General features: G+C 37.9%; 1 protein-coding gene across 1 annotated transcript in view; it reads right to left on the reverse strand.

Moving 5' to 3' along the window:
• LOC133524605 (histone-lysine N-methyltransferase SETMAR-like) overlaps positions 1 to 19,134 on the reverse strand; it is a 120,417-nt gene extending 101,283 nt beyond the window's left edge. Inside the window, exon 1 of the mRNA XM_061860729.1 lies at positions 15,121 to 19,134. The gene's annotated coding sequence lies outside the window, so the exon portion shown is untranslated. The remainder of the gene's footprint in view (positions 1 to 15,120) is intronic.
• Positions 19,135 to 26,100: the final 6,966 nt, after the last annotated feature.

The raw sequence follows: 26,100 nt of genomic DNA on the forward strand, positions 1-26,100 counted from the left end.
TACGCCACTTGTCCCGATCCTGAGCTAATCGCATCCAGAAGTGTCCTGCAATTTTCAGAATGTCGTCCACCCAACGAGCCAACGGACGCCAGGGGCTTCTTTCATCCGAAAGCGGCCACCATTCCGTTAACACTTTAGTCCACCTGCCACCACTCTGCCTAGCAATATTTTGGACATGTTGCTAGGCAGAGTGATGGCAGGAATATTATTGTATAATAATAATAATTTACATTATTTTGCTTTAATAAGTAATAGTTACTGATTTTTGATAAAGCGTTTTTAATAAAAAAAACCTCAATATTGTTTACCTTTTTTTCTAACGCTAGAAAAAAGGAACTATAGTTTTACCCTCTGGGCTGGCAGTCGCTTTTGTAAAAACTAGTGCCTACGACAATTTCACGGGATTAGTTGTCAAGCGGACCCCAAGTGGCAAAATGCGGGGGCAACGCGAGGAACATGATGATGTTTTTCAAACATTTGCTAGTAAATCGTGTTAATCTATGCAGTATAGAGAGTAATTAGTAGTTCGGTCGGGCCTAGTGGTAGTGACCCTGCCTATGAAGCCGATGGTCCCGGGCTCAAATCCGGTTAAGGGCATTTATTCGAATGATAAGCGTGGATATTTATTTCTGAGTTTGTTCTATATAGTATTTAAGTATTTATATATTATATAGATATCGTTGTCTATGTACCCACAACACAGGCCTTAATAGAGCTTGCAGTGGGACTTACGGCCCGATTCGAAGAATGATTAAGACTCGTTTAAGATGTTTAAAAGATCGATAACTAAACGGCATATCAAAATTGACGTAAATTTCGATTCCGCTGTTTTCCCATTGGAGTGGCAGGCCGTCGACTCCCCACCGATTATGTCATTTAAATTTCAAATTTGATTAATTGCAATAAAATCTAAATTCCAATAACTCAAAAACGACACATGGCACTTGAAGAGATAAGATCTATCTACGATATTGCTAACGTCAAAGTGACATTGGTTGTCCGAATCGAACTGCTTCTGTCAATAGGTTTGTTTCCATCTACAAATCTTAGGGCAGAATTGTATCCCAATAAATTCTTTTGGATTATAAGAACATTTCAAACTACTTTTAGGGGACCTGTAATGACCATGTTTTTGTAAATATTTAATTTAAAATATCTTTAAGCACACGTCACGTGACCAAACTCGAAACGTCTTTGCAGATTCTAATGACGTCACAACTCTCGGATTGACACTGTTGACAGTTAGGCGATAAACAACAAATGACAAATGTCAGTTGGCAGTTCGTATCTTCTACGTGTGTATGTAGTTATGTGTCAAGCCGTAAACTGTGACGTCACACAATTTACAAAGAGCATCTCAAAATATATTTTGTTAATTTAACATATTTAAAGCCGTTTTTAGTATAAAAGTTGAATTTTAGGGCAACTTTTAGTTAAACGTAATACAAGCGTTTCAAAAATTTGGAAACAACCCTATTATACAACATGCAAACGATATCTAAATTAGAACTTATCTAAACCAGAACTTATCATTATCGTATCTCATCCTTCGAATTAGGCCGTTAGACTATTTGCAGTAACAAGACCTGTAATATTTAATTTTTTATATAATAAAATCAAATAGAAACGTTGTATGGAACACTGGCGATAGGTATTAAATAAGTTATTTTACACTATTAGTAAGATTGACAGGTATATCCTATGCTGGCTGCCAACCAGACAACCTTACAGTGAAATCCAGCAGGAAGTTATAAGTAAGGTAAGTAAATTATGAGATTTCCATACAAGTGTTTGTTTTGCCCCGGTGATAGTCTTACCCCACCTTATCTTAACAATATTAAATTTTCTATTTTAAAAAATACATTAAAAAAACACGCCTAGTGTTTATCTCAAGCAAACATCACAAAGCTATCGTGGGTATCTACTTCAACATTACTCAAGCTAAGTATCAAATAAAACATCCGAATAGAAATCCTAAAAGGGACCTCTAATGATTCGTATTTCGCACACGGCCCTAATGCGTGCCTTCGGACATATTTAAAACGCAAACTTTTCCACCACCCGACCCCCTTTTCGGTAGTTAGCAGGGAAAAACGAGAAAAAAGATCTCTCTAGAGCGGGGTAAAAAATGCGTAGTTTTAGCCTAATCTGCATGCGCGACTTGTTTAAAGCGGGGGGCGGTTTTAGGCTTTTTAACACTGTACAAAAATGAGGTGGGCGCGGGGAGTGTGTTGTATTATGTGCGAATCTATTTATGTGCGTTTCCCCCCGCGTTAATATGTGTTGTCATGGCAACGTACCGATTACTGCATCTCTACTCGATTTTTCGCCGCTTTTTCGTTGTAATCAAATGAGGTGCCGTGTGTGTTGGGGGGGAGGGTGGCGCGTGTTCTCAATTATCCGCAGTGAATCAATAGCGAGATGAGGGTAGTTCAGATGTCGGTGACGCACGTAATCCTGCCTTTTTATCTGTTTAATTTTTGGGAGCGTTTGCTGAGGCTCCTATTTCGAGTTGCCTCCAAATTTGTGATAGCGAGCTACTAAAATACGGTCTAGTATTTCAATAAAGCATGATTAAAGTACTGTTTAAATAAGTAACCCCTTGCTAAGTATCAAATCAAATTAAATCATCAAGTTCATCTCATCTTCATTTTAAGTTATTGAATAAAATTGAATTATAAAACTAAAACTGTATTAGTTTTGTAACTGAAAAGGCTGAATTTCTATGCGAATAATTAAATAAAAAATAATACCTAATATGTCATAATGCTATTCAAAGGGGAGTTATACTCGTCCATACAAAAAGAGAAAATGTTTTTCCACTTCTAAATATTTTCCATTCTATATGATTTTTTTATATGTTATCGACACAATTAAACACTAGGTTTATAAGTTTTCCTTTTTTCAAAATGTGCAAAACAAAAAAAAAAAGCGAAACCTACGGCCCGATTCAAAGAATGAGATACGATAACGATAAGTTCTGGTTTAGATAAGTTCTCATTTAGATATCGTTTGTATGTCGTATAATGGACAGAAGCAGCTCGATTCGAACAACCAATGTAACTTTGACGTTAGAAATATCGTAGACAGATCTTATTGGGATCACAGCGGAATCGAAATAATCGTCAATTTTGACATGTCTTTTTGCTATTGATCTTTTAAAGATCTTTCCAAGATCTTAAACGTGTCTTAATCATTCTTCGAACCAGGCCGCTAGAATATATTATCCTGAAGCGATCGACATCAAAATCAAAGTGAGTTGTTAAGATTTAGTCAGTGGAAACCGTTTTCTCCCGAAATGAAATTTCATAGAAAAAGAAGCTGTTATTTCACTTATTTCCTTTTAATAAAACCGGTAAAGGCGAAAGAGAATTTTGATTTATAAAAAATATTACAATATAATAATTAATAATATATCAAAGCATGTCAGAAATAATTCCAAAATTCTCTAAAATAACAAGAAATATAAGATGCGCACATATTTGTGTAGTAATAGTATGGTAATGACTTCATAAAAAGCAATTGTTTTTAGGGTTCCGTACCCCAAGGGACAAACGGGACCCTATTATTGAGACTCCGCTGTCCGTCCGTCCGTCCGTCCGTCTGTCCCCAGGCTGTATCTCATGAACCGTGATAGTTAGCCAGTTGAATTTTCTACAGATTATGTGTTTATGTTGCCGCTATAACAAACAATACTAAAAACAGAATAAAATAAAATAATATTTCTTTGCAATCTCGAGGTTCTCATCCAATCACCGAAGTTAAGCAACGTCGGGCGGGGTCAGTACTTGGATGGGTGACCGTTTTTTATAGATAATGGTAGGGAACCCTTCCTGTGCGAGTCCGACTCGCAGTTGGCCGGTTTTTTGTATGGAAAGCGAACCAACTTAAGCTGCAAGATTTGAAGCACATATAAGTTTTAGTTTTTAATTTTGGGTGCTCTGAATACCAGTGCCGCGTCTAACACGGCTTATGCCGAGCGGCATCCTATTTTGTGTATCGTTTACTTTATTTTTTTATTTATGTCAAATAAATATTTTTCTATTTCTATATCTCTTTCTTCTTCCTCCTGCCCTTATCCCACGTTATGTGGGGTCGGCACAACATGTTCTTCTCTTCCATTCTCCTCTATCTTTCGTCACCTCAGCACTCACTCCTTTCTTTCTCATATCCTCTTTCACACAATCCATCCATCGTTTTTTGGGTCTACCATCCGCTCTCCGTCCATCAACATTCATTCCTAACATTCTTTTTCCTATATGGCATTCATCCCTCCTCATTAAATGCCCATACCACGCTAACCTACCACTCCTTATCTTCTCCGCTACCGGTGCTACTTTCAAACTTCCCCTTATATACTCATTCTTAATTCGATCCTTTCTCGTCACTCCACACATCCATCTCAACATTCTCATTTCCGCTGCGTGCACTCTTCTTTCATCCGTCACTTTCGTCGCCCAGCATTCTGATCCATACATTACAACAGGTCTCACGAATTTCTATATGCAGTGCTAAATAAAAATGTAAATTTTACGCAAACAGCGCAAAATCGAAATATTTCAACCATGGACCGTTGGTGTGAAAGCAAACATAACCAATTTAGAATAGCATAGAGCAAGCAAATTGGCTGTAACGCAAGCCTGTTCACTCTCAGTTTCGAACGTTGTCTATGCAACTAGTATTTAACCCGGATTTTTCCTTTTTCACATTCAACAGCAGTGAAAAATAGATTTCGTGTTTGGGAAATTTCCCACAACAAACAATTGTTTCATATGTGTTGTTTGTTTTTGTATTTTACATGTTTGTACAGTCTATGTGTTTTTCTAATGTCAAGTATCTATGCCATAGTAATTAAGTACATGGCAAACTTGCGGCCCGATTCGAAGAATGAGTTACGATAACGATAAGTTCTGGTTTAGATAAGTTCTCATTTAGATATCGTTTGTATGTCGTATAATTGACAGAAGTAGCAACTTCGGGCAACCAATGTCACTTTGACGTTAGAAATATCGTAGATAGATCTTATTGGGATCACAGCGGAATCGTAATAAACGTCAATTTTGACATGTCGTTTAGCTATCGATCTTTTAAAGATCTTTCTAAGATCTTAAACGTGTTTTAATAATTTTCTTGGAATCGGGCCGTAAATCTTAGAAATCGGACAGACATTCAGGACGAGAAACAGTAATAGGGTTGGAAATTGTCACAGGTTTCTATAGGCTTTACCTGTCTTTAGTTTTGTTCTACAAGATTTAGCTTAAAGAGCATCCAGATCATAAATCTCTAAAAACATCCAAGAAATTACTATTTGATTAATGTGACATTGAGTTTTACTCCTGTTTGTGAAGCAAAATTTTTAACAATCCAGACGCGTATTCGCGTCTAACAACAAAGCAAGTAGTTGAAGTACTAAATAAAGTCGCGTAAATTTTAAACTAATTACTATATATTACGTTTTGATTAGTATAAAACAAGCTTTCAAATCATGGCCAACTTTTTTTATCAAAAGCTTCGTAATAAGTATTACAACGAGCTCCGTAGGTCGGTAGGTATTAGGTAGGTCGAGGGTGCGGAGTTCAAGGGTCGGCAAGGCGCATGTAACTCCAGTATTTAGTGCATAGCATGTAGTTATAGGCGTACATAGGCTACGGAGACTGCTTACCGTCAGACGGGCTGTATGCTTGTTTGCCACCTAAGTAGTACAAAAAAATACATTTTATCAGTCAAAACCTTTGTGACAGAACTTATGACCTAAGTACATTACAAGTCACGTGACTAATTACATACATTATTTAAGTTTTGATTAGCGATTTCTATCAACGATTATCATCTTGACTAGATCCCTGGGCTAACTAGTTTAAAGGATGATTACGGTAGACTGGGCCGGGCCCGGGCCGAGGCGTCCGATACGTCATTTTCTATGGCGGCTGATCGGTGATCATGTGGTGTTTTCCATAGAAAACGAAACATCAGAAACCGGTCTAGCGTGAATCATCCTTAAATTAATTCATTTATTCTGAATCAAGCTAAAATTTGGCAATGGTCTGGGTCGAAAAAAGTGCGTGCGTTCTACAGCCTTCGGATAAGACCGATGTTCATATAACCACTACACATAACCCTTAAAAAAGCATCGGTATTTCACTAAGTACTTAATGCCCAACTTATAACTCAGCAGAGGCTCGTATACAAGGAATCCGGCATAAAAAACATTTTCAACGACGCCTCCGGGCGACATCGATCGTCCCACACGTTCCTTTTGCCTTTACGGCTGTGCTTAAGTCATAGGAGGTCACGTTTTATGGCTCCTCTACACGAGGGGCCATCATAATGGCCCACTAAGATGGGCCAGCGTGTGGAGCAAATGGCGCGGCGGGATGTGTCGGTTTCTCGTCTGCCCATCAAAGGTAATGGGCTAACGATAGTGCGTACGCATCTACATGTGGCCTATTCCATGCGTGCTCTCAACCAGGGCTGGGCCATCGTGTAGAGGTGCCATAACCATCGCATAGCCATCTCGCTGGTCTAGCGCTGGGTTACCGTGTAGAGGAGCCATTAAGCCATTCATACATTGCGCTTGACCAAATGTATGAACTACGGCTCCCGATACCCGTGCTACACGCCGACCCGTGTATATTTGGTGAAATATAATTTACACCGATTGGTTATAAAACTTTATCTTTACGAATAAAAGAGGTGTGAAGTGCTTTGCCGCGCGTCCCATTTATACATTTATAGTGGGAATAACTAGTTATGGTACTCTGTGTTTCTGGGATAATATCGACAAGTTATTATGTAAATGAAACTTTTTTTCACTCAAATCGTATTTGAATGTTGCAATTCGTTGAAAATCAGGGTTGGCAAAAGTATCTGTAGTATTACCACCATTGGTGCCCAACTTCGCATAATCGATTAAATTCACAATAAAATCTGAGCTGAGTAAAATTAATATCATTATCTTCCTAGCGTTTGTCCCGCTTGGTAGCCAATCCCAAGAATTGGCATAGGTACTAGTTTTTAAGAAAGTGACTGCCATCTGACTTTACAACCCAGACGGAAAACTAGGCCTTATTGGGATAAGACCGGTTTCCTCACGGTGTTTTCCTTCACCGAAAAGCGACTGGTAAATATCAAATGCTCTTTCGTACATAAGTTCCGAAAAACTCATTGGTACGAGCCGGGGTTTGAACCCAAAACCTCCGGATTGCAAGTTGCATGCTCCTACCGCTAGGTCACCAGCAGCGTCTCTACAGCGCAGCTGAGTAAAATTAGTATAAAGATGAAAATGGGTTCTAAGTTATCTTCATCACCCATCTTAAATTTCGCCTTACTATTATTGTCAAACCAAAGTTATGTACCTAACAGTGGCGGATCGTTCAAGGAACTCGATTCCCACCGGCTTGTCTAAACTTCAGCCCGTTGAGTACTTTCACTATCGGTTCATGGAGAAAAGGAAAGCAAAATTAGCTCCGTGTTCCCTACGAATGTTTGTGACGCGCCGCCACTGGTACCTAAAACCTTATTTTTAAGACAACTGCATCATTAATAACGGGGCTTGCTAGTAACTTAAATTACTCCAATCCGCTGAGCTTTCTTTCTCATCTTGCACCGCCTCCCCCAACCCTTATCTAAAATCGTTTTCAAAATAAAACGCGCATAGAGATCCAGCCGAAATAAAGGGAACGGACCGCTAACTAATAAATTGGGAAATAATAACGGCCCTCCCCTACGGGAACCACATTGTTTTTAGAAGCTCATGTAATTTTGCAGATAAGAATTTAACTTTATACGTTAGTATCCTGCGTGGGTTACTAGTACTTACACTTTTAGCATTCTGATGAAATATTATTATTCAATCAAATAGCACTGTCAGCTGGTCTAGCTTTTCGGTGAAGGAAAATATCGTAAGGAAACCTGCGAAGAAATTCAAAGGTGTATGTGAAGTTTGGGGAGTTCCCAACCTGCATCGGGCCGGCGTGAGGATGAGAACAGGATACCTGTACCTAGTAGCGGCATGTATATCGGCTATTTTATTAGCTGATCGGTGGACATGCAGTTTTTTAACAGAAGATCAGTCGCTTTTTCCGCTGTTGATACGCTACTGCGTGATTTTTCCTTATATAATAAAGAAATTGAAGTTTCAAAATTCAAAAATTCAAAATTCAAAAATTTATTCTGCAAGTAGGCCTCAATGGCTCTTTTACAAGTCAATACAACATTTATAGTAACATCATTATAGTGACATGAAAAATACATAACATTTATAAATACAACAGCCAATACCTGGGTAAACATTACATTATAATAATCTTAAAATAAATAATTACTACAATACAATAGAGATGTATGTATAGTCTCTATGGTAATTGGTAATATGGTAATGTCTCTAAATGAATTAAAGCCTGGTTAGTAGCTGCTATTATCCAGAAGTGACCTGCAATCTTCCAAATCCCGTCAATCGATTGAGCTATGGATGACCGGCTTTTTACTTAAAAGCGTCCAAGTCCAATTGCCTTTACTTTTTAATTCAAAGCGACCGAACCCACCCTGCCAATACTCTGCCTGGCAACTATTTTAAAGCCGCCCAAAGCCTTTTTGTAATGGCGTCTTCCACATCATTAAACATATTAAAACACATTATTTGACAGTAGAGTCTAATAAAATAGACACAACCGAATACAGAACTATCTTCCTATCCTTCTATGAAATTGAAGTGGGTACTCGTCCGTACCCAAAGGGTCAAACGGGACCCTATTACTGAGACTCCGCTGTCCGTCCGTCCGTTTATCATCAGGCTGTATCTCATGAACTGAGATAGTTAGCCAGTTGAAATTTCTACAGATTATGTATTTCTGTTGCCGCTATAACAACAAATACTAAAAACAGAATAATATAAATATTTTTTTCCAATATCGAGGTTCTCATCCAATCACCGAAGTTAAGCAACGTCGGGCGGGGTCAGTCCTTGGATGGGTGACCGTTTTTATAGATAATGGTACGGAACCCTTCGTGTGCGAGTCCGACTCGCACTTGACGGATTTTTTGCCTTGTTATTAAATTGGTATAGTCAGCATCAATATCAGCGCCTTCTCTAATATTTACATAAAAAGAGACATGTCTCTATAATATATTATGCAAAACAAGACTAAGTTGTAAGTTGAAGAAATTTGAACTTAGAATAGAATTACATAAGGTTCAATTTTATATCTCCAGTTATCCACTTTCTCCCGCCGTGTATGGAATTAATACACTTAAACGCGAATAGTAGAAATATCTATGTATTTATAAAACTATTAGAAAGTGACAGAATGTTTTGGCTATTTGTTCGATCAGCTACATTTGATCTGACAGTCCTGAACTCTTTGAGCCTTATAATACTCATATTCAACATGTTTTCTGGATACTTCAGTCGATTCACCTTAACATCAAGTATTTTCTATACCACTGAAACAATGTTACTAAAAAGAATCGTTCCACTAACCCGAAACGAAATAGACAAAATTAAACATGCAAATGGTAAAAACTCGAGGTGACCGCTTTCCTAACTTTTCACTTTAAAGGGTTTTTTCGAAGGGGGTACCCCCAGGGAGGGTAGTCGGGCCTCTACAAATACGTAACTGCCCCGAGGACGCTAATTCGATCCAAATCTAAATTCTATACATGCTTACGCATGTGTGCGTGTTGGGTACTCTTTATAACTAAAACGACGTATGTTTATTCGCAAAATGCAGTGTTTGTGATCTTTTGGGTAAAAAGGGAGGATGTGAGGTTTTTAATTTAATGTTGGAGTTTCTATGTGTTTTTGAAGGAAGTTTTTGGGCGTGCCTAAAGTACCACTAGCTGGGATTCTAGCCAGTATCAATTTTAACAGAAACCAAGCATATTTGGATTGTATTTATTTCAGTTAGTCATATGGTACAAGTAGATAAAATATAGGCAATCAATTCTTCTTGTTCCTCGCGTTGTCCCAGCATTTTTACCACGGCTCATGGGAGCTTGGGGTCCGATTGACACCTAATCCCAAGATTTGGCGTAGGCACTAGTTTTTACGAAATCGACTGCCATCTGACCTTCCAACCCAGAGGGTAAACTAGGCCTTGTTGGAATTAGTCCGGTTTTCCTTCACCGAAAAGCGACTGGTAAATATCAAATAATGTTTCGTACATAAGTTCCGAAAAACTCATTGGTACGAGCTGGAGTTTGAAGTACGACCTTCGGATTGCAAGTCGCACGCTCTTACCGCTAGGCCATCAGCGCAGCGCTTCTAAGCAATCAATTAAAATATAAAAATTACAACATAATTATAAAGTAAAATGTCAACATTCAGTGTGTTCAGACATGCATCTGCATGAGTTGTGAGATGTAGCAGGTCTTCCGGTGGTCCAGAATATGAAGGCAGAGGACAGCGCTGGAAAGTCTTCCATGGTTTGGGCCTCTTCACCACATTCGCACAAGGCCTGAGTCCTACCATCCCCACCTGTGCAAAAAGTAGTTACATCGGTTCCGTTCCATCCCGTTCTCAGACTGTTCAAACGATACCATTGTTGTCAAGGAAGATCAAATCCGGCAAGACGTGCTGATTTGGATTATAGAATGTCTATTAGGAATACCTATGTTGTTATCAGGTAGCTATTTGATACCTGCCACGAGACCCCGATCGTTCACCAGATCGCGCGCCGCAAGTGGACCTGGATCGGTCACACTCTTAGAATGGAACCCGACCACATCCCTAGGCAAGCCCTAGAATGGACGCCACAAGGCAAGAGAAGATCAGGCCCTACCAAATAATCCTGGCGGCGCTGGCATCCGAGTTAACAGCAATCGGGCTGTCATAGCCTGAGGCGCAGCACGCAGCCCAAGACAGAACGAGATGGTGGCGTACTGTGGACGCCCTCTACCCCACCTAGGGGACACAGGACTTTAAGTCAAGTAAGTCATGTTGTTATCAGATGTTTCGTAGCGGCTAAGGTATTCCCAAATATCTGAAAAAGTCTCTATTAAGAATGACTCACGCTAGATAGTCCGGGCCCGGGAAGAGGCTTCACACACTTTTTTCTATGACAGGTGATAGGTGATGACGGGATGTTTTCTATAGAAAACTGAACGGACGCCCTGGCCCAGGCTCGAACCATTGTACCATATCAGAAAGTTAAAGTGAATCATATATTGAGATATTTTTGAGCACCCTGACCGATCCGATATATTTGAAGGCGACTGTACTTATATGATATTTAAGACAGTACAATTTTATTCGCCTGCGATGCAGGGCATGTGTTACAGATGGACGAGGCCAGAGTACCCAAACGCCTTCTAGATTAGCCGATCGGAAACCCGCAAAGGTAAAGGCAAACCCAAGTTCAGATGGTTGGACGGCGTATACCAGGATATCAGGACCTTAGGAGTGACAACTTGCAGAAGAAAAGGCACGAATAGATCGGACTGGAGAGATGTGCTTGACCAGGCTAAGGCTCACCCGAGACTGTAATGTCTCAGTCTGAGACTCTCAGATGAAGATGACAATTTTATATCAAAATAATTATATCCCCATTTATTGACACGACTATTTATATGATTCAGTGGTTAATGTAATGACGATGGCTATGGCGTTAGCGTCGTTAGCTAAAAACTTCGGTTCGAATCCGGCCTCGGTATTAGTCGAATTTTATAATTGTCTAGCGAAACTGTCTTATAATAATACAACTAGAAAAACTGCGAAAACTAGGAATTTGGCAATCAGTGGCGATAACTTAAAACACGACCGAAAGGAGTTTTAGGTACTAGACACATGTTGAATATTATAACAAAATTTAGCTAAATGGTTAGAAAAAGAGCCATCCATTATAAAAAGTGGAATTAAAAAGCGGCCAAGTGCGAGTCGGACTCGCGCATGAAGGGTTCCGTACCATTTAAGACGTATTAAAAAAAAATATACTTAATTTACTAGATGTTGTTCAACATTTTACCACTTTGGACACACATTTTACCACTTTGGAAGTGTCTCTCGCGCAAACTATTCAGTTTCGAAAAAAATGATATTAGGAACCTAAATATCATTTTTGAAGACCTATCCCACACGTATGGGTTTGATGAAAAAAAAAATTTTTAAATTTTATTATGTATTAAAAAAAAACTACTCACTAGATCTCGTTCAAACCAATTTTCGGTGGAAGTTTGCATGGTAATGTATATCATATATTTTTTTTAGATTTTTCATTCTGTTATTTTAGAAGTTACAGGGGGGGGGGGGTTTACACACATTTTTTCACTTTGGAAGTGTCTCTCGCGCAAACTATTCAGTTTAGAAAAAAATTATATTAGAAACCTAAATATCATTTTTGAAGACCACACGTATGGGTTTGATGAAAAAAAAATTTTTTTTTTTAATTTTTATGACGTATTAAAAAAAAACTACTTACTAGATCTCGTTCAAACCAATTTTCGGTGGATGTTTGCATAGGAATGTATACCATATATTTTTTTTAGATTTTTCATTCTGTTATTTTAGAAGTTACGGGGGGGGGGGGGGGGGCACTTTTTACCACTTTGGAAGTGTCTCTCGCGCAAACTATTCAGTTTAGAAAAAAATGATATTAGAAACCTCAATATCATTTTTAAAGACCTATCCATAGATACCCCACACGTATGGGTTTGATGAAAAAAAATTTTTTGAGTTTCAGTTCTAAGTATGGGGAACCCCCAAAATTTATTGTTTTTTTTCTATTTTTGTGTAAACAACATAATGCGGTTCATAGAATACATCTACTTACCAAGTTTGAACAGTATAGCTTTTATAGTTTCGGAAAAAAGTGGCTGTGACAGAATCGGACAGACAGACGGACATGACGAATCTATAAGGGTTCCGTTTTTTGCCATTTGGCTACGGAACCCTAAAAAGGCACATTGAGATTTAAAAAAAACAATGCTCAAAGTCCCAATTTCTTTCAAAAAGAAAAAGGAAAACGGTACCCGTTTCCTCACATTTTATTGAAAAATAAATTCTATGACAACCATTTACATAAACGCAATATTTTAAATCAAAATAATAATTTTCTTGATCTTTCCTACATTTAGGACAGGCTAATCTAATGTGACGTCACATTACAATATCATTTTGTTAGAGGTGTTTCAATCGTCGATTGCAAGCGTCATACATTAACTCTCATTTCTGACCTTTGTGTTGCTTAAATGCCATGAGTCATATAGACATTTGATCAACAGGGAAATCAAGATCGATTGACATTATTTACAAAAAAACTGTCAAGTCGCCGACGATGAAACGATGTTTAGCCTCGTCCTACCGCCCGCTGGTTCCTCAATATGCATCCTAGCCTCAAGACGATTATAAACACTGCAAAATAGACGTTGTTTCAACTTACTTCTAATTTAACTCACCTCTGTCTCCCGTACCTAAGAATAAAGTACCAATAGCAAGTAATCTCAATAGTTGGTCGAAGGCCGCAAGCCCTTTGGGGTCATCGGCCTAGGCCCCGAATTTCGAAAGCGCTAAAAAACTTTTTTCAAAATGGCGGCCGAGACCTGTTGCCCATGTAACATTACTCTATGCCAGGTGTCGCCAACCTTTAAATTTGGGGATGGAGTTTTTGTTTTGAGAATATATCTTGAAGATGGATTTATTCGATATTACGAGTATAGTATTAAAATCGATTAATAGGTAAATATTATTTAAATATTTCAAATTTAACTTTTGATTTAGAATCGCGTATGTTAAAGATACGCGCGATATAATAATAATTAATAAATAATTCAGGCTATATACGTCCCACTGCTGGGCACAGGCCTCCTCTCATGTGCGAGAGGGCTCGGGCTATAGTCCCCACGCTAGCCCAATGCGGATTGGGGACTTCACATACACCTTTGAATTTCTTCTCAGATGTATGCAGGTTTCCTCACGATGTTTTCCTTCACCGAAAAGCTAGTGGTAAATATCAAATGATATTTCGTACATAAGTTCCGAAAAACTCATTGGTACGAGCCAGGATTTGAACCCGCGACCTCCGGATTGAAAGTCGGACGTCATATCCACTCGGCCACCACCGCTTTATAATATTATAATTATTAATATTATAATTATTAATACCATACCACTCTGTTCTGAACTCACAATTGGGAGCGTGCACGACTGTCACGCAACCTAGTGTCCGCAAGTCTAGGGGAAAACGTCCATTCACTACATCTTATAAAACTACTCCAAAACTAAACACTACTGAACGGATTTTCATACGATTTTCATCTATCAATAGTATGGCTTTATTTATCTTTCAAGTATTTGTGCAATAATGTTTAAAATAATAAATAAATTTACAATAATAATACAACTATGGAATAATGTTTCAATAATATTAATTAAAAGCCTTCTTGAACTTACTGTGAGGCTTAGTCAATTTGTATAATAATGTCTTATAATTTTTATTTAATTATAATAAATAGTATTATATGTATATATATTCGGGCTTGGATTGTAGTAAAGGTATTTATTTACGTAAATAAAAACAATTTTAATTACAAATATTTATGAATGTTTTCTGTTTTTTTTTAATTATTATTATTTCAATAACAGGAAAATAATCAAACATTATAAAACTCACTAAGTACTTTAAACAAAAGGTAAAAAATTTTGCCCAAATCACCGTCAATGGGCAAGGTGCCCAGAAGGCTCGCCGTATTTCCCCGCTGTATGGCGATACTTATACCCTGTGCGAAATAGTGGCCAGCCCTTCTGGTCGCCCGAGGCCTCTATTAGGCGCGCCGACAAATCTTTATACACAAGTGTTTATACAACGTCCTCTAGGAGGTACTCAGGACAAGCCTTATTGAACTTACTTTGGAAGTACATTGGTCTCTGTAAAATTGTCCTAGTTATAATATTTATGAGTTGTGCCAAAACTGTCGAGCCCTGCCTTGAGTCTCTTTAGAACAAGTTGAATTTCACCAGCGCACGCACACACGCTAATGCACCTGTACTGGAGCCAATTCGGGACTAGCGCACCAACGACCAGGTTTGCCAGTCTAATGAACTTTTTGGGCGAACGTACGTAAGTATATCGCTTTAAGCGATAAAGAGATAAAGGTAAAAATAGTTTATTATTCAAGTAGGCATATTACAATACGCTTATGAACGTCAAATAAAGCTACACGGCTCTAACCCTACACCTCTGACCCGAGAAGATTTAAATCCCCCCTCAATTGGAGGAGGGTATCCCAATATGGACCTGCAAGAAACTCGGTGGGACACAACTTTTCAAAACATTACATCTTATAGTTAACATGCATTACTCAAATAAGAAAAAAAATACAATTTAGATTACTAAATTGCCATACTTTTTTAGTATGTTATTGACACTTAATAAAAAACTAGGTTTATAGGTTTTCATTTTTTCATAATTTGCAAAAAAAAAAAAAAAATTCTAAAAAGCGAGACCTATAAACGTAGAATATTATTATGCTGAAGCGATCGACATCAAAATCCTTCATTTGTTAAGATTTAGTTACTGGAAACCGTTTTCTCCCGATATGGAATTTCATAGTTTATGTTTTTAAGTACATTACTAATAAAATATGGATCCTTGATCTGAAATAAATATAATAATAATAATAAAATAAAAATAGCAAAAAGGGAAAATGACCGTTATTTCGTTAGATTCTAAGAGCTATTCTTCCCTCTTAAAGCAGTGGACAGAAGATACGGCGCCGCACGAAACTTGGTACGGAAGAAGGGCCACCCCACACTAGCGTCTCCCGAGCGTTGGCGATTAACGCAGCGGTTTACGTGAGCGAATAACTCGCGAACGCGAAGCGGCGCGGCGCGGGTGAAATCAATCCTTTGACACCTATGGAAGTGTCCTATCCTATGTGGGCGATCTCGTGAACGCGAATGCCGTTGGGCCGCCGCGCCGCGCCGCGTCGCATCGCGAGTTATTCGCTCAAGTAAGCCGCTGCGTAATATTGTTTTTATAGAAGTTTAAAGTTTATGTTGGAAGTTAAAAAAAATACCTATAATTTGTTATACACAAATTATAGGTACAGGTACACAAAAAAAAACAAGAAATAATAACCAAAAAAACAAGCATTAAAATTTAAAAAAATATTAATAAAACCAACCCATATAAACTATTCGAACAACCCACCCCGCATCGCTCCCAACGCAAAGGTGTCCACCACGCTTGCTGCGTTTCCGCGTTGAACCGCGATGGACAACCTCCGCGCCAGGATCGACCTAGAGCGGGGTTCGAGACGCCTCTTCTGCAGGCGACGCCGCACAAATCAGTTCTAAATACGTTGAAAGTACCAAATTATATCGGTTACAAAATTAACTTGGTCTGACTGTACATTTGATTTCAAAATAACAAGGTCCAAAAATAACTATGCAGAACATTTTTTAGCCCGACTATACTTAAATATGCGTGTACCTCGGCAGTTAACGACTTTCTAAACTTAGATATTCGGGGGTCCGCCATGTTGCATTGGTCACGGCCGGCGGAGCGTGCTTCAGATGCAGTTTTATGGAGAAATGTGTTTCAACACTTTTTATAGGGTTTACGCATGCTAAGGCCCTGCGGGCGAATTTGCTGGACTTTAAAATTCTGTTTTTAGGGTTCCGTAGCCAAATGGCAAAAAACGGAACCCTTATAGATTCGTCATGTCCGTCTGTCTGTCCGATTATGTCACAGCCACTTTTTTTTTCTTAGGAAAACTTACAGCTGGGAAAAAAAAATTATAATATATATGTAATAATATATGTAATATTATATTATAGGGCATTCTTACACAAATTGGCTAAGTCCCACGGTAAGCCAAGAAGGCTTGTGTTGTGGGTACTCAGACAACGATATATATGTATACTCTCAGGAACAAATATCTGTGCTCATCGCACAAATAGATGCCCTTACCAGGATTCGAACTCAGGACCCTCGGCTTCATAGGCAGGGTCACTGCCCATTAGGCCAGACCGGTCGTCAACAAAATTGCCTGCAAAATAGAAATAGTAAGCCAATTACAAGTTTCCACCAACTGCGTTAAATACATGACGTGTGAAATTACAAAATGAATACCTACTATGCTTATAAGTAAATATGTTGCTTGACAGTGAGACTGAGTTCAAACATTGAACGAGGAGAACAAAAGAGAAAGAAATAAGATAGAATTACATAAGTGTTAAGAGGGAAGTGTACCAGATGATCGTCCATACAAAAAAAATCGGGTTGCACTCCGGGAGTGCCGGCAGTAGTGAAAATTTGAATATTAACGTTGTGCATTTTTGATATTTTGCGGAAATTAAGTAGCAGTTTTATAAAAAGAGATAATTCTCTATTATACCCACGTAAATAAATTTGAGTGTGGAAGATATTTGGAAATGCGAATTTTGGTGTTAATATATAACATATACAGAGTAATTCATGAGACGTGAGCACTGAGCAGGACTACAGCCTACACAATCAGTAAATGATAATTAATTGTTCACCATCATAACTAAAACAATCACGCTTCTTATCTGTTATTTAACTTTTTGGTAAGGAAAAATTCGAGTATCTACAATCATGGACACCCAACAACACAAAGATACAATACAACACAATTATCAAATATTAAACTTCTTTAACCGTTATAACAGCACTTTGATTATGAAGAAAATAAAATGTCACACTTGAATGTGATACGATTTTTCAAAAATAACCAGGCTTCGATGACATTCAATTTGCACGTCACCATGATGTCACGTGTCCGTCTTACGAATTTTCAATCTGACGGTCACGTGACCTGACGTGTTTAACATTTTTTCCCCATCACAAAAAGTGCACAGCGCCGCTAAAGAAGTTTTCACTTCAAAAACATTTTCCACTTCTAAATACTTTTCATTCTCCATGATTTTTTTGTATGTTTGACACAATGAACAAATAGGTTTATAGGTTTTCCTGCTTTTTCAAAATTTGCTGTAGATTTTTTTTAAAGCGAAACTTAGAATAGGTATATATTATATTACCTATGCTGAACCCATCGACATCAAAATCAAAGTGATTTGTTAAGATTTAGTTAGTGGAAACCGAAATAGAATATCATAGAAACAATACCGTTAAAATTTCGCTAGGATGACAAAGCATTTTTTTCCTCTTAAGAGGGTGCGTACAGCCAGGAACTTAGATGAAAACAAAAGATTTGAAGTGCCTCGCGTAACTGTCGGTGGAAAACTGGCCAACTAGCAGGTTTTTAACATTTACAGGCCGATTCGAACGTACACTGATATCACACTGATATCCAATTGATGTCATTAGAACATCGTGCATTTCGTTCGTACTTGTCCGTACAACAGCAACACTCTTAACTATCCATCGGTGGACCTTAAGCCGCTTGTAATAAGGTCCATCGATGAACAGTTAACAGTGTGGGCGATGGTACATGTATTGGTGTATGAAATGCAGTAATGTTTAGTTTCTAAATAATTAGAAGTGGAAAAACGGTTTCTCTTTCTTTATGGACGTGGTATACTTCCCTTTTAAAAAAATCCGATATAGGTCAATTTGACATATCCTGTAATCTATCAATTTGTTACTCATACTATAGGTAGTTTGTAAATATTGTAAATATCTCATGTAACTATTAGATTCGTGTCTCATTTTTATGTGAATTAGTTATAAGTACTTATGTTACTTTTGTATTTCATGCTTGAGCTGATGGCCTAGTTGCCAATGCTCGTAATAAATAAAAAAAAAAAATCAATTTGACATTTGTCACGGCGCGTCTCAATCGTAGTTTTTTATGTGTGTGCGTGAGATACACGGCGAGATAGTGTCAAATCAAGAGATATATTGTTTTATCTCGCTTACACCCATTTTTTCAGTAAAAAAATAGTCAAAATATTTGCAAAGTTATAATAATATTAAAGGTATAAAATATTGTAAGCAATGAATTGTTGTATTAGATGTAAATTTTCCCCTATGTTTAATTCATTAACCACTCATAGCCGTGCAAACTACGTAAACATATGTAAATATACCGTAACGTAAGGTTTTTTTTATAGCTTTTTAGTAACCTAATCGCTCCTTTGAGCCCTGTAAACTATAAATACAACCGGTTTGTGGTTGAAAATATACAGGTTCATCACTATTTTATTCATCAATTTCATCATAGCCTCGTAAGGCCCAACGTCCTATTTTTAGGACTGAGAAATGTAGTCCTTCCGGCCCAAGCAACTATATTAATTTATCAATTAGCGGCCCAGAGTCCTAAAATTAGGTCATTCACTTCTGACACGTACCGATCCTAAATCTATGCGTGTAAAGAAACCTTTATTTCTTAAATATGGCGGAATTGAACGCAGCTATTATGATTACCTGTCAGTTTGACGTTTGACAATCAAATGACAGTCTTTTGGCACGCGGATGTTGGGAAGATGGCGTCCTCGCGAAAACGTTGTAAGTAAATCCGTTTTTTTCACCAGAATCTTAAATTATTTTAACCTAAATTTAATTAAAAATACTTATTTAAGCTTTGTATTATGACGATCACTAAAAAAATTTTTCCGTTATGATTTATTTCGAGCAGGAGATGCGAGCAAATTTCGATGTCCTAAAATTAGGTCGATGGAATGTTATTGCATTAGTACAATATAATTGTTTTGTCATAAATTTGGGACTTCGGGCGTTTATTCCGAGTGTTGCATTGTTACAGGCTTGAGGGATGCAGAATTAGAAAATTATTTAAATCTTATCTTTACCCAGTCAACAATTCAGGACATACGGTGCACTTCATATGCCATTAGCTGGTGAACAACAAAATAGATGTAGGAGGCCAGAGTGTAATAAAAAAAAGAAACTTGATCTCATCCTTAATAAAGACTAAAGTGCAATTGTTAAACAAAGTGTGATGATGACTGATGTGATAATATTTTAGAAGAAAGTACTTTTTGTTGATGTTTAGAATATATAAGTTTAGATTTTTTGTACAACTGTAATGTACTACCTACCTATACATAAATAAAAATAATTATAAAATATGTATGTTCGTTTTTATTTCATGATTCACAGCTATTTCATTGGTTTCTTGCAAATGTAGTGACTAGATAAAATAACAAATATTCACAAAATATAATCCCAGTGACCTAAAAATAGGACATTTTTTTTTCGAGTAATTTTAAATTAATTTTATTCATAATACTTACATTTACAGTACTTAATAAGACTTCAGCTAAAAATATGCCAATTTCAGATTTTATAGCAAGTAGAAGGTCTGGGCCGCTAGTATAAGTACCTAAAATTAGGCCATTGGGTAGATATGATAAACGTCCTAAAAATAGCTTGGGCCTTACGAGGATAGACCACGAATAGATAATAGCGAATATTCACTATATGCACGACTGTGACGCAACCTAGCGTCCGCAAGTCTAGGGGAAAGAGCAGCTCGCATGCCCAGCGGTGGCAGAGTATCGGGAACAATACCTCGGCCTCGGTTCGCCGGGGTCTCTCCCAGAAGTCGTCGGCAACATCAAGGGTTTACTAGGCTTCTTGGTAGAGTTGGGTTAGCAAGAGTAGTGCCGACAATCCACCACGCAAAATAGGCGCAATCTTATGACGTCGAGTTGCGGAAACCATCGCGAGTATCTATAACTTAAAACGTATAATGTAACATAACGTATATTTTTATTTGTTATTAAAGTATTTATACAAATATAAAATATAATTATAATGTTTATAAATTATAAAGCTAAAAAGCTGGATCTAAAAATAAGTAATACTAAAAATTACTAATTATTACTTAAATTTATTTGTAGTTTAACATGTATGTACAATGTATAATTGTTGTTGCAAAAGAATATTTACTTGCTGAAAATAAAATTCTAAAAACTATTCCCCTGCGGCTTTGTGGCCTAGACGCTGGCAGCATTTCCTCATTAATTTTTGTTACTTAATTGCACTAAAAATAATATTTTTTGCTTCTATCTAACCTATTTGGAATGGAATATAGTACTCACTTGGTCGCTTTCTCTGGGGCCCATTTTTCAAACGGTATTAGGCAAATATTATTAGTCCACGAACTGTCAAATCGTATGGGTTACCATGACATCACAATAATAATATTAGACTAGACCGTTCGAGAAATAGGCCCCTGGTCTCATACAGCAGCTAACGGCTTAAGAGTGCAAGTTGGGTCTTATAATTTTTCTGTGATTTTTCTTGCACGAAGTTGGACACCAACGGTGAAGTTAGGTCTCACCATGGTAGATAGTTTTGCCAACCCTAATTTTGAACATTGATAATTGCTTATCAAGTGTCTTCATTCCAGCCTTTTTTTAAATTCATAATTATAAAGAACAGACTACAGTACTCACTAGGTCACTGGTCTCAAACATTTATGGCTAGCAGTTAACGGCTCAAGAGTAGAAAGCGGTGTTTAGTTTTAACTGTGCACGGTCTACTTGCAGCTACATTAACGCAAAATTGTAGTTATTATTTACCTGGTCTACGTTTTGACTCGGGCAATTTGCTTTCGTATGTCCGTCTCAGGACCATCGGCTTCATAGGCAGGGTCACTACCCACTAGGCCAGACCGGTCAAATGTATTAATTTGAAGTTTTTTATCTGCTTTCATAATGTTCTGTTCTCTAACTGGCTGCCAATAGCCGCTTATCGATCAATGTCCGAAGCGTCAGCGAAGGTCTCCGCTTTAACTCATTTTGCTTTCGTATGTCCTGAATATTATAAATATATCCGATTGCCCTAATTATAAAAGGGAAGTGCCTCTTTTTGCTCAACCCGTTACCACCAAGATGTCGTCTCTTTGACTTCCCTAATCCAAGTGAACGAGTCTGTGCGACACTCTCCTTAGCTTTCGCTTACCCCTACCACTTCCTAACTAACGTGTTGCCAGGTAAGTCATGAAACATTACCCATCACTATCACATTAATTTAGGTATTTTCGGAATGTTGCCAACGTAAAATTCATATTTGCTTACACTATTTAGTATCTCCTTGGATTTCACGGGCCTATAAATCCCGGACTTTTGATAGGCTTGCGTGGGGATATAGATCCAACACGTAGAGGCCTCTTGGAGAGCTTTAATGTCATCTACAGGTCGCAATTCTCAACCGATTCTCATCAAATTTTGTGACCTGATTCCATGATTAAATAGATTATTTTGTCGATCCAGATTTTGAATTTTTTTCCAAATGCGGAAATTGACATAAAACACTTAAGTTTCTAAGCTTATCGGCTTATCTAAGCTTAGGGTCAGCAACGCGCATGTAACTCCCCTGGAGTTGCAGGCGTACATAGGCTACGGAGATTGCTTACCATCAGGCGAACCGTATGCTTGTTGGCCACCGTTGTAGTATATAAAAAAAATACGAAATTTCACACATTTAAATCAAGGGCAAATACCATGAAATAAATTAACACGTAAATTAGACACTATATTTGGAAGGGCAGACTCTAAAGAAAACCTTAAAAGGTTAAAATGGCTTGTGAAATCAGGAAAACATGTCTAATGACGGAGTTTACAGCAATGAAGCGACATTTTTTTTTATACCACGACGGTGGCAAGCAAGCATACGGCCCGCCTGATGGTAAGCAGTCACCGTAGCCTATGGACGCCTGCAACTCCAGAGGTGTTACTGACATCTATTTAGAATTTATTATTGGGATGTTGCGGGCCTTTGAGTGCCACGACCAAACAGTGATCTATTGTGACGGCCCGTTAAAGTTCACTAATGTCCAGGAAGTTCCAGATTCTTTGGGCCGTAATGTTCAGTACCTCGTAGGGTTGCAATACATGCCGAAGTAGGTACTTTCTTTTTGACATTAGTGGTCCACAGGAACAGAGAATAAGAGTTAGACCAACATAAACATGCACAGTTCACAGCACAGCACACAGTCTTCAACGATTTTGATAGCAGTGCAAGTGTTAGTTATACGTCTTAATGGCATAGGAGTTTGAAGTTTGAAATAACACTTTCCCTGCTTGTTCAATCAAAATCGTTGCAGATTTATCTTGGTCTAACAATTGTTATTGTTTTCGATTTGTTGATGGAAGAAGCGGCTACGGAACCCCACTCTGTGGTAGTTTTGATATTTCCGTTGCCAAGTAGAAATCATTCTAATTTTACCATGATTAATTGCTACAAATTCAATAGTGAATCTACTTTATACAGAATTAGTTTTCTATACAGACAATTAATTATACTGGCCTTAGCGTCTATTTTAGACGATCTATGGTGCAATGTCCGCAAAACATATTTTTTGAAGACTGAAAAGACCGATGCGAGAGCGGCATACTTTGCCACAGAGCTGGCAAGGGAAGTTCGCGACGGACTGTGACGTTTCGCTACGGTGCCTTTTTTTCCCTTTTGTCTGCCAGTGCCGCAAACCAGGCCTCGTCGCAGAACTTGCGACCATCTCCAACGCACTTGCGCCACTCCGTTCGCTTCTCCGCAAGCTTCTCCCAGTTTCGGTGGTCGATCTTAAAAGCTGCCATATCCCTCTTGGCGCAGTCTTTAAAGCGAAGCAATGGCCTCCCAACATCTCTTTTCGCATTCAGACAAGACAATTAATTATTAAAAACATATTCAGGTATTTTTTCAATATCCACGAAGTCTTCACTAAATTCTGTACACAATACATAGTCAAAGGGCAAACTGTCCTTTACACATGTATTGTTAACGTTATAAGTTTACCACGTGTACTTATGGAAAAATTTAAAACAAAATATTTAGTATAATTTATATACGACAAGAATAGAAACGGGAATGTTTTCAAACAGCGGATACTACTTTAGTGCTGAAATAAACCAGACAACAGCCGCATACATTATGCTAGTTTTAAATAAGATATTAATTATTTATTGCAGCCATTTTTCTACGCACTTTCGCGCACACACATTCACACAAACCGCCTGTACTGATATAACCACAGCACACAGCCAAACAACCAATAAGTAGATTGAACTAAACGGTGAAATTTAAAAAAGGAATAAAACGAACGAATTGCTTACCCACACATCGGGGCAAATGCAACCCGATAATCATCTGCATCATAATTATTAACCACCTTAACGGGTTGTGGTATGGTTGGAAATTGAAAAGCAATCCTCATTTGTAGAGCTAGTATGTTAACATAAAATGCATGCGTGGGAACGAAGGCACGCACACATACGAGATTTTTGACTATAGGAACACCAAATTTTCTCTTTGTGTGCGTCGGAAAACATGGTATAGATGTATAATTGCATTCTTTTTGCGTTTGTATCGTGTTGTGTTTTTTAATGTGTTGCGTAGACGGTTGTGCACGTGTGCGTATTTTTGTTGTTCACATGATGGATTTGCGCGTTTGTATTAGTATCTTTTTCGTTTTTTTGGAAGAACACACAGCGGAGTGAAAAAATAATTTTAAGTGGCACACTGCAAAGCGTGTTTAATTTTCGAGCTCTGTGTCCTGCGCGAAATGGAACGTCATTACGTTTTAAATTACGAATGGCGGTTGTTTTCCTTTTTTTATTTATTCGGTTTTTAATTCGCATTGTTTGTTTGATTCTGAACGGGATCGCGCGGGAAAACGCTTCCTTTATGTGGAAACTAATTTAAAATTACGAATTAATTCATACGTTTCTGAGCGAGCGTAATTTTTCTTTTATTTATATCTACAATTTTAATAACACTAGGTTATACAATTACATAGATTCGGGCAAAACACACAGACTTTGCAACGACTTGTATACACAGTATTTGATGTTTTTGGAAGTGTATAAAAATCAAAGCTTCGAAAACATGACGTTATAAGTATATAGGTACTCGTACGGACGCACGCAAGCACTTCTAAACTTAATAATGGGTGAATCAACTTTTTCTAGTCACTCATTGACATGTTTGACGTTCCTGTGGGTCACTCCTTAAATCCTGTTTTTTTATTTATTTATAAATAAATATTATAGGGACATTCTTACACAAATTGACTAAGTCCGACGGTAAGCCAAGAAGGCTCGTGTTGTGGGTACTCAGACAACGATATATATAATATACAAATACTTAAATACATAGAAAACATTCATGACTCAAACAAATAAATGCCCTTACTGGGATTCAAACCTACGACCGATCCAGTCCTGGGTTCGAATCCCGGAGGCCAGACCGGTTGTCAACTTATATGAATTTAATATGCATTTTTGTGCCCAATGCGACTTGGTGTCTTCGTGTACCACCTTCAGTTACCTTTGAATTTCCTCACGCAGGTTTTCTCACGATATGTTCCTTCATTGAAAAGCTAATGGTAAATATCGAATAATATTCCGTACATAAATTCCTAAAACTCATTGATACGAGCCAGGATTTGAACCCACGACCTCCGATTTAAAAGTCGCACGACATCCACTCAGCCACCACCGCTTCCACATTTTAGTCTCGTCTAAATAGATGCAGAGTTACATTGGTCTGCCGTCTGACTGTAACATATTGAAGACCTTAAAGGGGTCCACTGTTAACCAGTTCGCCGAACGATATCTGCCTGTCAGTTATTCGCGATTGTCAGCTTTTGCGAATAACTGACAGGCCGATATCGTCCGGCGAACTGGTAATCAGTGAACCTGGGCCCCTTAAGAGGCTGTCAACACCCAATGTCCTTGAAATTGATGTTACTTAAACAGTTTTTTAAGAAAAACTATTTGTTTTAGTCAAGTAAGAAAAATATATGTCCATATTAATTATATTTCAAAGACCGTGGTTGTACTCGATACACGATTGAACGAAATCGGCTCGATAGAAAATAATTGCAAAGATTGGTCTTAAAATCACAATTAAACGGTTTTATGTCTTTATTGTTTTGACGTATGGGTCTGCAATTAAAATCACAATTTCAAAACATTTATATCTAAACCGTGGTTGAGTAAAATATTACACTAATAATCCACTTTTTTTTATTAAAATATATTTTTCTTATATTCCCTTGCCCAGGCCCAGTAACATGCGACAGTGCTATCTCATTTACTCCGATACAAATAGACAGTGTGCGCGCTTTAGGTATTGACAGCCTCTTAACATATTGAGTTCCGGGAACCCGCTCGGCGGATCATCTATTCGTAGTCGCTTCAAAGCGGGAAAACGCTGG

The sequence above is a fragment of the Cydia pomonella genome, chromosome 13, assembly GCF_033807575.1.
Source record: "Cydia pomonella isolate Wapato2018A chromosome 13, ilCydPomo1, whole genome shotgun sequence".
In the NCBI taxonomy this organism is placed as follows: Eukaryota; Metazoa; Arthropoda; class Insecta; order Lepidoptera; family Tortricidae; genus Cydia; species Cydia pomonella.